Genomic DNA, 11,528 nt, shown 5'->3' on the forward strand with positions numbered 1-11,528 from the left:
GCCAGTGTTGTTGCCTGAGGAAATACACATTACACCATGGCCTGTGCTTCCTGTGAGGCCATCTTCACAACACTAGGGCCTGTACTGTTGGATGAGGCCATCCTCATTACACCAGGTACATTTCTTCCTGTATGGCAATCATCACCAAACCAGGGCCTGTGGTGCTGGATTAGGCCATTCACATTTCACCAGGGATTGTGTTGCTGGCTGATGCGTTCCACAAAACACAAGGGCCTTTACTACTGGCTGAGGATATTCACATTACACCAGGGCCTGTGGTGCAGGCCAATATAATCCACATTTCACCAGGGCCACTGTTGTTGGCTGAGGCCATACACATTACTCAAGGGACAGTGCTTCCTGTGAGGCCATCCTCACCACACCAGGGCCTCTGCTGCTCGTTGATGCCATCCACATTACACCTGGGCCTGTGGTGCTGACCGATATCATGCACATTTCACCAGGGTGTGTGGTGCTGACCAATACCATCCATATTTCACCAGCGACAGAGTTGTTAGATGAGGCCATCCACATCACAACAGGGCCTGTGCTACTGGCTGAGGACATTTACATTACACCAGGGCCTGTGCTACTGGCTGAGGACATTCACATTACACCAGGGCCTGTGGTGCTGGCCGATACCATCCACATTTCACCAGGGCCAGTGTTTTTGGATGAGGCCATTCACGTTATACAAGGGCCTGTGGTGCTAGCCAATACCATCCACATTACACCAGGGCCAATGGTGTTGGCTGAGGACATTAACATTAGACCAGGGACTGTGTTGCTGGCTGAGGCCACCTATATTTCACGAGGGCCTGTGTTGATGGCTGATGCCATCCACAATACACCAGGGCCAAAGATTTCTGTGAGGCCATCTTCACTAGACCAGGGTCTGTGCTGCTTGCTGATGACATCGAAAATACACCAGGTCCAGTGATTCCTGTGAGGCCATCTTCACCAGACCAGGGCCTGTGCTGCTTGCCATCCAAATTACCCAAAGGCCTCTGTTGCTGGCCGAAAACAACCACATTTCACCAGGGCCTGTGGTGTTGCTGGATGAGGCCATCCACATTATACCAGGGCCTGTGCTACTCGTTGATACCATCCACATTTCACCAGGGCTTGTGTTGCTGGCTGATGCGATCCACAGTACACAAGGGCCTGGTCTACTGGTGAGGACATTCACATTACAACATGCCCTGTTGTGCTGGCCTATACCATCCACATTTCACCAGGGCCATTGTGGTTGGCTAAGGCCATACACTTTACATCAGGGACACTGCTTCCTGTGAGGCGATCTTCACCACACCAGGGACTGTACTGTTGGATGATTCCATCCACATTACACCAGGGCCTGTGCTACTCGATGATACCATCCACATTTCAGCAGGGCCACTGTTGTTGGCTGAGGCCATATACTTTACATCAGGGACAGTGCTTCCTGTTAGGCCATCATCAGCACACCAGGGCCTGTGGTGCTGGATGATGCCAACAACATCAACAACAACAACAATCTTTATTGAAGGGAATCATTGCCATGGTAACAACAAATGGTAGTTAAAAAAAATGTAGCATTAACAAAGATGAGGAGATACATTTACTGAATACCAAATAAAGACACCTTCAATGCTAAAGATATCACAGGTGTAATGTAATGTTGCTATGGTTTAGATTTTATTTTCTATCATTCATAGACTATGATGTGTTTGTAGCCACATGGACATCCCACACTGATTTCAGGACCCTGCAAAGAAAACAACATGGCCACCATGTTGGATTTTTGGAGTCACAAATCTGGGCTAACGTTAGCAAGCTGCATTCAGAGAAACTATGGATTTTGGGACTTGTGAGCCATACTTTTCGCTGGCAGCTTTATCTACATTTAAATTAAATCAATGTCTCTCCCAGAGCTCCAGTTCGGTGGCGTCTTATATGGCTCGATCACCTTACACTGGTACCAAGGTCAAAGCTTTCAAAGTACGGACATCTACATGCGTTTTCGATCTGGATGGGTAAATATGGTTGTCATCAGAGAGGTGAAGAACAAGAAATTGTTGTTTGCTGAAATGAATGATCACGTGTAAATCTTATATTTTGTTGACTTGGAATTTTACAGTGAATCAGTCCTACAGTTTAAATGAGCCTCCATTGACAGACTAGGTTACTGTGGAAATGCAGGGATTGGCGTGATTTGACCTGTAAGGCAGGGTCAGGAGGGGTGTGTTCACATGTTGGTGCCATATTCTACGCCCTTCTGGCTGCTGTAAAGAAACACGAAAAGGCAGCAGCTATCCGGCATTTTGGCTAAACTCAAAGACGTTCATAAGATGACTGGAGAGCAAAGGACTGCACTACTGTTTTGACTTTCATGTGTGCATGTCCCAGTAGCTCTGATGTAACGTGAAGACTCTTTTAAAGCAAAGAAACAGATGAATAAAATACTAGCATTTTACTCAGCAAAACTGAAGTGGATGGTTTGTGGATGGTTTGTAGCAGTTAGCAGGCCAGACTATTTGTCATTAAAAAAAAATACTCCAAAAGGCACCATGAGCACAAACACAGTTGAGAGGTTCAGTTCAGCCACAGTGTATTAGTGGAAGCCAAAGAGTTCATCAAAGAGGACATGCACCCAAACTTTAAGCCTCAGCAAAACTGAAGCAGTTTAGTTCTGAGAAAGAGCTCAGTTATCATAGACAGAAACTATCCATGTTTAAAGTTGGACATTTTAACATGGGACACCCATGATTCCCAGCCTCAAGTGGCCACTACTGGAACTGCATCTTTCAGCACCTCAGTGCTGCTTTTCTTTTCCAGCCCCAGATGATGTAGCTTTGTGTACCTATCTACACCCTAATTACAAACATTGGTAAAAAAAAAAAAAAAAAGAAAAGGAAAAAAAAAGTTTTCTTAAGTTTCTAACTTTGGCTTGATTCATGGCTTCCTCTTCATTGGTCCATACATGATGTAAGTATGTATTCTAGTTGTCAACTAGAAAGTGCATTTTCTGAAGAAACTGCAGTGTGAATGCTTGAATCTGAATGTATGCATTGAAATGAATTAATTGCTGAATTTTAAGTTAAAAAGTTTGAATGAGAAAAAAAGAAAAAGAATTTAATCTGAAAACAAAAGTGCTGAAGTGCTAAAAGCTGACGTTTACACAGAAGAAGAAGTTGGAAAAAAGCTGAAAATGTTTTAATTGTAAATTAGAAAAACGTTAGAAATGAGAAAAGAAAATTTAGAGTCAGAAAACCTCTGAATGAATATTAAAAGTTCATATTCTTTGAGTCACTGAATGACTAAAATGTGATCCCTCCACTTGGATCCACACAGTTTAAAAATTTTAAATGTCTGAGCTTTGAAAGACACGGTGCTGGAAAGAGAACAACGATGGCAACGTTTTGAGGGTAAAATCATACCTGTAGAGCAAACACTGAGGACACAGCAGCAGTTGAAAGAGAAGTGTTTAAGATGAATCTTGGCAGAGTGAGAGACAGAGCTAGTTAAGCAGGCAGGTGTGAGCCTGGTTGCTATAGTGACTGCACCCAATGGCTCCATACACACGCACACAGACATGCGCCTCACTTCTGCTGCTTAAAATGAACAGAAAAGTCATGTGAGTGAAGTTGGCCCCCCCACCTTCTTCAAATCCAACAAAAGTGGTATCAAACGTTTGTGCTACGTTTGTGCTGGTTTGTGCTGCAAAAATTTTCATTTCTGCTACTATCATTTTAAAGATATTAATCAAAATTTCTAGAGGTCATCAGAGGTCAACCAGCCCCCCCACATTACCCAAATCCAACAAAAGTGGTATCAAACGTTTGTGCTACGTTTGTGCTGCTAAAATTGTCGTTTGTGCCGCTTTCATTTTAAAGATATTAATGAAAATGTAAAGGTCAAAAGGTCAACCAGCCCCCCCACATTAATGGAATCGAACAAAATTGATGTCAAATGTTTGTGCTACGTTTGTGCTGGTTTGTGCTGCTAAAATTGTCATTTGTGCCGCTTTCATTTTAAAGATATTGATAAAAATTTCTAGAGGTCATCAGAGGTCAACCAGCCCCCCCACAGTAATGGAATCAAACAAAACTGGTGTCAAACGTTTGTGCTACGTTTGTGCTGGTTTGTGCTGCTAAAATTGTCGTTTGTGCCGCTTTCATTTTAAAGATATTACCAAAAGTTTCTAAAGCTCAACCAGCCACTTTCTTTACCGTAAAGAAATTGAGAGATATTAACCAGCATTGGATATTTTTTTCTTATGATCACACTCTTAAACCTAGTAATCAAACTGCAATAACTTATTTAAAAACTAGGTTAAATATAGCATTTAAAATAATTAATGCATTCGGTTAGAGAAAAAAACTTTATTTGCTGGTAACAAAATACAAAACTACGAGAACAATGTAGTATATATGTTTCCTGTTAGAAAAGGTAAATACATTGAACTGTCTGAGCCTCACAAGTCTAATACAATAACTGAAAAATAACAGCTATTTCCATCATCTAACTCACAAACTAGAAAAGGACTTTCTTTCATGAGATCTTGCCATCATTTCTTTGTGTAGAGCACAGCGTGCGGACATACGCTGGTGTTTTCAGATGCTATGGTTACATCCTTTCTTAGGTCATCATACATCTCCCAGATGTACGGGGTCCTGTTACAGAATGTCATATAATGCCCGAGTGTTTCTGGTGTTGGGCCCTCCTGAAATGTAATGACTGCTTTCAGTGTGAATTTCTCTCCTTGAAGTAGCAGAGTGGATGGGAATTCAGTAAGCAAAAACCTTTTTGGACTGTGAAAACTGTGCTCCAGAGTTTCTGTAGAGCATTTTCCAAGGTCTGTGTCAATCTGTTAGGGAAAATATTCTAAAACACTTCTTCAGTAAAGACTCAGAGAAGAGAAACACACAGAGTTCTTGCTAGCAAGGGCAGCTCCCTACTGAGAGACTCAGGTGAGGAACTGCCCTGGTCTTTATTTTATACTCCATTGAACGTATGTGTGCGTGTGTGTGTGTGTGTGTGTGTGTGTGTGTGTGTGTGTGTGTGTGTGTGTGTGTGTGTGTGTGTGTGTGTGTGTGTGTGTGTGTGTGTGTGAGTGCGTCTATGTGGTATGGATTGACATTTGACCTGCGCTGTACCTGGGCTCCGGGGACATTTCGACTTTTTGCTGTGTATTCATGTGTCCCCCTAAAACATGACTTGTAAATGTGCCCTTTAACAAGTGTATGTCGACGGCAATACGAAGACGGATTAAAAACACAAAGGTAAGCCTTTTTTAATGTAAAATGCACCATGACTTTAATACTATATGAAATTATAGGTGCACAGGCCTATATTAAACTGGTTTAATTTATGCTTTATGGACTGTTAGTGAGTCTTTGAAGAAGTAAAACGGCCCCAGCGTTTGTCATTGAGTAAATAAAATAGGGCTGACGACTAACCGCGTCAACGCGATAAAGCGGACTAACCCGTGTTAGGATTTACTCGGTGTTAAAGCATTATTGTGGCTTAAACGTGTTAATGCCGACATCGCGACTAACGCGATTAACAATTAAACCAGCGCAGTCTGAGTCAAAATCCCTGATGTCGCTGTTAGCTAATTTCGGGCAGTTTGTCCAATGTCTGTCCATTCTGCTGACAGCCCTAAAATAAAAGCAAGGGTATAAGTGTATTTAGTCGTGTATTTATTTATATGCCTGAAGAAAAAACTTCTTACAGTTTTGATGCCTAAGCTTTCTCAGTACTTGTATCACTCTCTGCAGTCGCCATTACAGAAATGTCACATGTCGCCATTTTGAGTACTAGGCCTTTAACATTTTAAAAGAAGGCATAAATTAGGACTATGAATAAGTCAGCTGTGTTTATGCTGTAAACTACACTACTGCTAGTTTTGCTACTACTGATGATGATGACAATGATGACGTTAATCGTAATACTTTATATGCTTTGGTAATACAGCCAATCAAAACGTACAGGAGAACATGCGAAGGAGACGCATTCCTCCACGGGAGGATGCAGTCTGTCATGTTTCTGCTGGAAGGGACAAACTGGGACTTGATATCCACTACATAAATGCCTTCAAAGGTAAGTTGGTCTTTAGTTTGGATTAGATTTGGAGTTTGTCACTTTGTCTTTTGTCACTCACTTGGTATGCCTCTGCAATTCAGGTCGGGGCATTTTCACGACTGTTCCATTCCAAAAAGGAGACTTCCTTTTGGAATACAGAGGTAAACTCATAACAAAAGAAGAATGTGAGCGGAGACACAGAGTTTATCATGACAGCCTGAAGGTGTTCATGTTTGAATTCAAGTTTGATGGAAAACTCTGGTGGTGCGTATTATATCAGTGTAGTTTGATTAAGATTAAATGACACATTGCTTTTGATTTATGAAAAAAAAAGCTTCCTAACTAACTAGTTAAGCTAATACTTTTTTGCCTAACCCCACAGTGTGGATGCATCTCAAGAAGATGGGTCATTAGGCAGACTTGTCAACGACAACCACATCAGTCCAAGTGCTAAGATGAAAATATTAAATATCAATGGAAAGCCCCATCTATGCTTATTTGCAAGCAGAGACATAAGTCCAGGCGAAGAAATAGACTATAATTATGGTGACTCGGATTGGCTCTGGAGATGCAAGGTATTTCTACAATTGTACTTTTTGGAACTGATAAATTGCATACCGTAAGCCATTTTTACATTTGTACCTACTCAAATTGGCTTAACGTGACTTAGGGCATCTAGTTTTTCACTGAAATTGAGTATCACCTACTGTGCCTGGGGTCACTATAGCAATGCAGCCGAGCATCCAGTGATATAAATGCCACAGCAAGCATGGACGTCAAGGTGACAAAATGCCTGCTGCTCAGTCTATACTTTAGTGTTCAATTCAGGGATCACGCTGTTAAATTTGGTCGCTATTTCAAACATTTCAGAGTTTCAAAAATGATGGCTTGGATTTTCACGAAGGAGGCGCACTCATAACTTATCGAGTGACACCATTGACCAGCCACCTGGTGGCATTCAGTCTATGTCAAATTTTCTGATCACTTTGGATCACTTGGAACCTTGGTGCAGTAGTTACTGAAAAACTACATGGTACTATAACCTACTGGAAAAACAGGGGTAGGTACTAATGGAAAACAGGCAATTGTGATGGCTGCCACATCAAAGCCCTCTAAAAGCACTAAAAAAATATCAGCAGGTATGCAGAAATAAAAAATGGCTTTCGGTTTCTAAATTTTAACAGTGATTGATGTTTAATGTGATTCTACACAGCAAAATCTCCAGTGTTAAATTAACACTGGAGAGTGTCTATAAGGGTCCACACAGTGGACCCTTATAGACAGTGTTAAATACAACACTGTTGAGTGTTAAATTAACACTTTTGACAGTGTTATATGTTTAAAAGTAACCTAGTCAGTTTTGAAGATTAACAATGGCTAACACTGAGCAGTGCTGATTTTCTAACACTGGAAAATAACTTAAAATGTTAGAAATATTCCAGTGTTAGAAAATCAGCACTGCTCAGTGTTAGCCACTGTTAATCTTCAAAACTGACTAGGTTACTTTTAAACATATAACACTGTCAAAAGTGTTAATTCAACACTCAACAGTGTTGTGTGGACCCATATAGACACTCTCTAGTGTTAATTTAACACTGGAGATTTTGCTGTGTAGCCTCTTTAGTTAGATTCATTTTAAATTTTGGCCCTCGAAGATAAATGGGCCCTAGTGACAGTTCGTTGCTGCTACAGGTGATTGTTTTACTCCTTTAGCAATGGCTTAAAAAATAAAGAAATCACACTGACTATTTGTCTCTTAATCATAGGGACTTAAATTCTCTATACATGACAGTGAATATTTTAAAGACATTAGCTTGAAACTTATCTTTCTCATACAGTTTATTTAATGTTTCAAAAGCCTCTTCAAAAATGCACTGTATATTCATTTTCTATCTGTTACACACGAAGATTGAGACCAGCCAGATTCAGAAGACTGTGAGCTGCCTAAAGCCGCAACCAAACAGCTTTCCAAACAATGATCTGGACCTGAAACATCCAGAGCCTGAAAGGGTAAATATAATCCAGTGTACCACTTAATGAACTAATAATTTAATCTATCATCATTCTTTATGGATGCTGTGTGTGTGTGTTTGGCAGTCACCTGGGTGTGATGTGATTTACATGGACCGTGGCTTGTAGGTCCTTTTCATTGTTTCAAAGTGCAAGTCTGGATAACATCTGAGTGTGTGTGTGTGTGTGTTAACCACCCAAATGTGACTTAGGAGGACCACACTGTTATTGGGAGACTCCGTCAAAGTTTGCTTCATGGTGACATCACTCTGGTTTTAGGAGGGGTCTTCTCGTATGTCTTGACAGTTTGACCTACAGCATGCAGAGCTGACTGCATGTGCTTTGTTTCTATGTTGAAATGGTTTGAAACTCAGGCTTGAACATTAAGATAGATAGTACTATACAACTTCTTAACTTGTTTTAGGCACTTTTTACTGCTGTAGTGCATGGGTTCTCTCTGGCTGTGTACTCTGGCTTCTTCCCACAGTCCAAAGATGTAGCTTATGGGGTTAGGTTAACTGGTGATTCAAAACTGCCCTTTGGTGTGAATGCAAATGCTTGTCCTTCCATGTTAGACTGGTGATCTGTCCAGCTTGTACTGCCCTATGGTAGCTGGTATAGGCCCCAAACCTGCTTGCTACCCCACAATCCTGATAAGGATAAGTGGAAGAGGATGGATGATTGCAAAGGAATCAGTTGTTAATTATTGTAGCCAGTATTTTTTTCAGAAGAAAACATTTCTTGAGTGGAAAGCCCCCCCCAACACACACACACACACACACACACACACACACACACACATGCAAATTAAAAACAGGAGCACAGGCCTGCCCAGTTGCAAGAAGAGCACTTGGTCTAATCTTTGTGCCATCTTTTCTTTGTTGCAGGATCTTGATGAAGAAATGCCTCAGCAAGGCTCAGAAGCCATGCATTCTTCTTCAGTGCAAGATTTTGAAGAGGTAACATTGACCTAGGACAGATTTTAATGAATGTTTCTCATGCACGATGTGTACCTTACGCTATTTGCCGATAGTGAAATGGTTTATTCATCCTCTTGAGTGATGCATTTTTAGTAACTGTCAGATTACTGTTCTTTTGTCTTCATTTTCTATCTGTTACACACGAAGACTGAGACCAGCCAGATTCAGAAGACTGTGAGCTGCCTAAAGCCGCAACCAAACAGCTTTCCAAACAATGATCTGGACCTGAAACATCCAGAGCCTGAAAGGGTAAATATAATCCAGTGTACCACTTAATGAACTAATAATTTAATCTATCATCATTCTTTATGGATGCTGTGTGTGTGTGTTTGGCAGTCACCTGGGTGTGATGTGATTTACATGGACCGTGGCTTGTAGGTCCTTTTCATTGTTTCAAAGTGCAAGTCTGGATAACATCTGAGTGTGTGTGTGTGTGTGTTAACCACCCAAATGTGACTTAGGAGGACCACACTGTTATTGGGAGACTCCGTCAAAGTTTGCTTCATGGTGACATCACTCTGGTTTTAGGAGGGGTCTTCTCGTATGTCTTGACAGTTTGACCTACAGCATGCAGAGCTGACTGCATGTGCTTTGTTTCTATGTTGAAATGGTTTGAAACTCAGGCTTGAACATTAAGATAGATAGTACTATACAACTTCTTAACTTGTTTTAGGCACTTTTTACTGCTGTAGTGCATGGGTTCTCTCTGGCTGTGTACTCTGGCTTCTTCCCACAGTCCAAAGATGTAGCTTATGGGGTTAGGTTAACTGGTGATTCAAAACTGCCCTTTGGTGTGAATGCAAATGCTTGTCCTTCCATGTTAGACTGGTGATCTGTCCAGGTTGTACTGCCCTATGGTAGCTGATATAGGCCCCAAACCTGCTTGCTACCCCACAATCCTGATAAGGATAAGTGGAAGAGGATGGATGATTGCAAAGGAATCAGTTGTTAATTATTGTAGCCAGTATTTTTTTCAGAAGAAAACATTTCTTGAGTGGAAAGCCCCCCCCGAACACACACACACACACACACACACACACACACACACACACACACACACACACACACACACACACACACACACACACACACACACACACACACACATGCAAATTAAAAACAGGAGCACAGGCCTGCCCAGTTGCAAGAAGAGCACTTGGTCTAATCTTTGTGCCATCTTTTCTTTGTTGCAGGATCTTGATGAAGAAATGCCTCAGCAAGGCTCAGAAGCCATGCATTCTTCTTCAGTGCAAGATTTTGAAGAGGTAACATTGACCTAGGACAGATTTTAATGAATGTTTCTCATGCACGATGTGTACCTTACGCTATTTGCCGATAGTGAAATGGTTTATTCATCCTCTTGAGTGATGCATTTTTAGTAACTGTCAGATTACTGTTCTTTTGTCTTCATTTTCTATCTGTTACACACGAAGATTGAGACCAGCCAGATTCAGAAGACTGTGAGCTGCCTAAAGCCGCAACCAAACAGCTTTCCAAACAATGATCTGGACCTGAAACATCCAGAGCCTGAAAGGGTAAATATAATCCAGTGTACCACTTAATGAACTAATAATTTAATCTATCATCATTCTTTATGGATGCTGTGTGTGTGTGTTTGGCAGTCACCTGGGTGTGATGTGATTTACATGGACCGTGGCTTGTAGGTCCTTTTCATTGTTTCAAAGTGCAAGTCTGGATAACATCTGAGTGTGTGTGTGTGTGTGTTAACCACCCAAATGTGACTTAGGAGGACCACACTGTTATTGGGAGACTCCGTCAAAGTTTGCTTCATGGTGACATCACTCTGGTTTTAGGAGGGGTCTTCTTGTATTTTTTGACAGTTTGACCTACAGCATGCAGAACTGACTACATGTGCTTTGTTTCTATGTTGAAATGGTTTGAAACTCAGGCTTGAACATTAAGATAGATAGTACTATACAACTTCTTAACTTGTTTTAGGCACTTTTTACTGCTGTAGTGCATGGGTTCTCTCTGGCTGTGTACTCTGGCTTCTTCCCACAGTCCAAAGATGTAGCTTATGGGGTTAGGTTAACTGGTGATTCAAAACTGCCCTTTGGTGTGAATGCAAATGCTTGTCCTTCCATGTTAGACTGGTGATCTGTCCAGGTTGTACTGCCCTATGGTAGCTGGTATAGGCCCCAAACCTGCTTGCTACCCCACAATCCTGATAAGGATAAGTGGAAGAGGATGGATGATTGCAAAGGAATCAGTTGTTAATTATTGTAGCCAGTATTTTTTTCAGAAGAAAAAATACCCCCCCCCCCCCCCCCCCCCAAACACACACACACATCATTCTTTATGGATGCTGTGTGTGTTTGGCAGTCACCTGGGTGTGATGTGATTTACATGGACGAAGTTTATTAGTTGATATCTGCAACTGAATTGAAAACACCTCACCTTTCCAACTGTCCAAAACAAATAAATGTTGCAATATTTTGCTAACAGTGTCAC

The 11,528-nt window shown here is 41.4% G+C and overlaps 2 long non-coding RNA genes across 2 annotated transcripts; both read left to right on the forward strand.

Annotated features, from left to right (window-relative positions):
• Nucleotides 1-4,974: 4,974 nt before the first annotated feature.
• Nucleotides 4,975-6,828, forward strand: LOC113027258 (uncharacterized). Its single transcript, XR_013902342.1, has 3 exons — nt 4,975-6,084; nt 6,168-6,330; nt 6,449-6,828. It is a non-coding gene; the product is annotated as an uncharacterized LOC113027258 (long non-coding RNA).
• Nucleotides 6,829-7,969: 1,141 nt separating this feature from the next.
• On the forward strand, nt 7,970-9,461 carry LOC145421006 (uncharacterized). The gene is made up of 3 exons (XR_013902257.1): nt 7,970-8,076; nt 8,964-9,035; nt 9,204-9,461. It is a non-coding gene; the product is annotated as an uncharacterized LOC145421006 (long non-coding RNA).
• The last annotated feature ends 2,067 nt before the right edge of the window (nt 9,462-11,528 follow it).

The sequence above is a fragment of the Astatotilapia calliptera genome, chromosome 16 (assembly GCF_964374335.1).
Source record: "Astatotilapia calliptera chromosome 16, fAstCal68.1, whole genome shotgun sequence".
NCBI lineage: Eukaryota > Metazoa > Chordata > Actinopteri > Cichliformes > Cichlidae > Astatotilapia > Astatotilapia calliptera.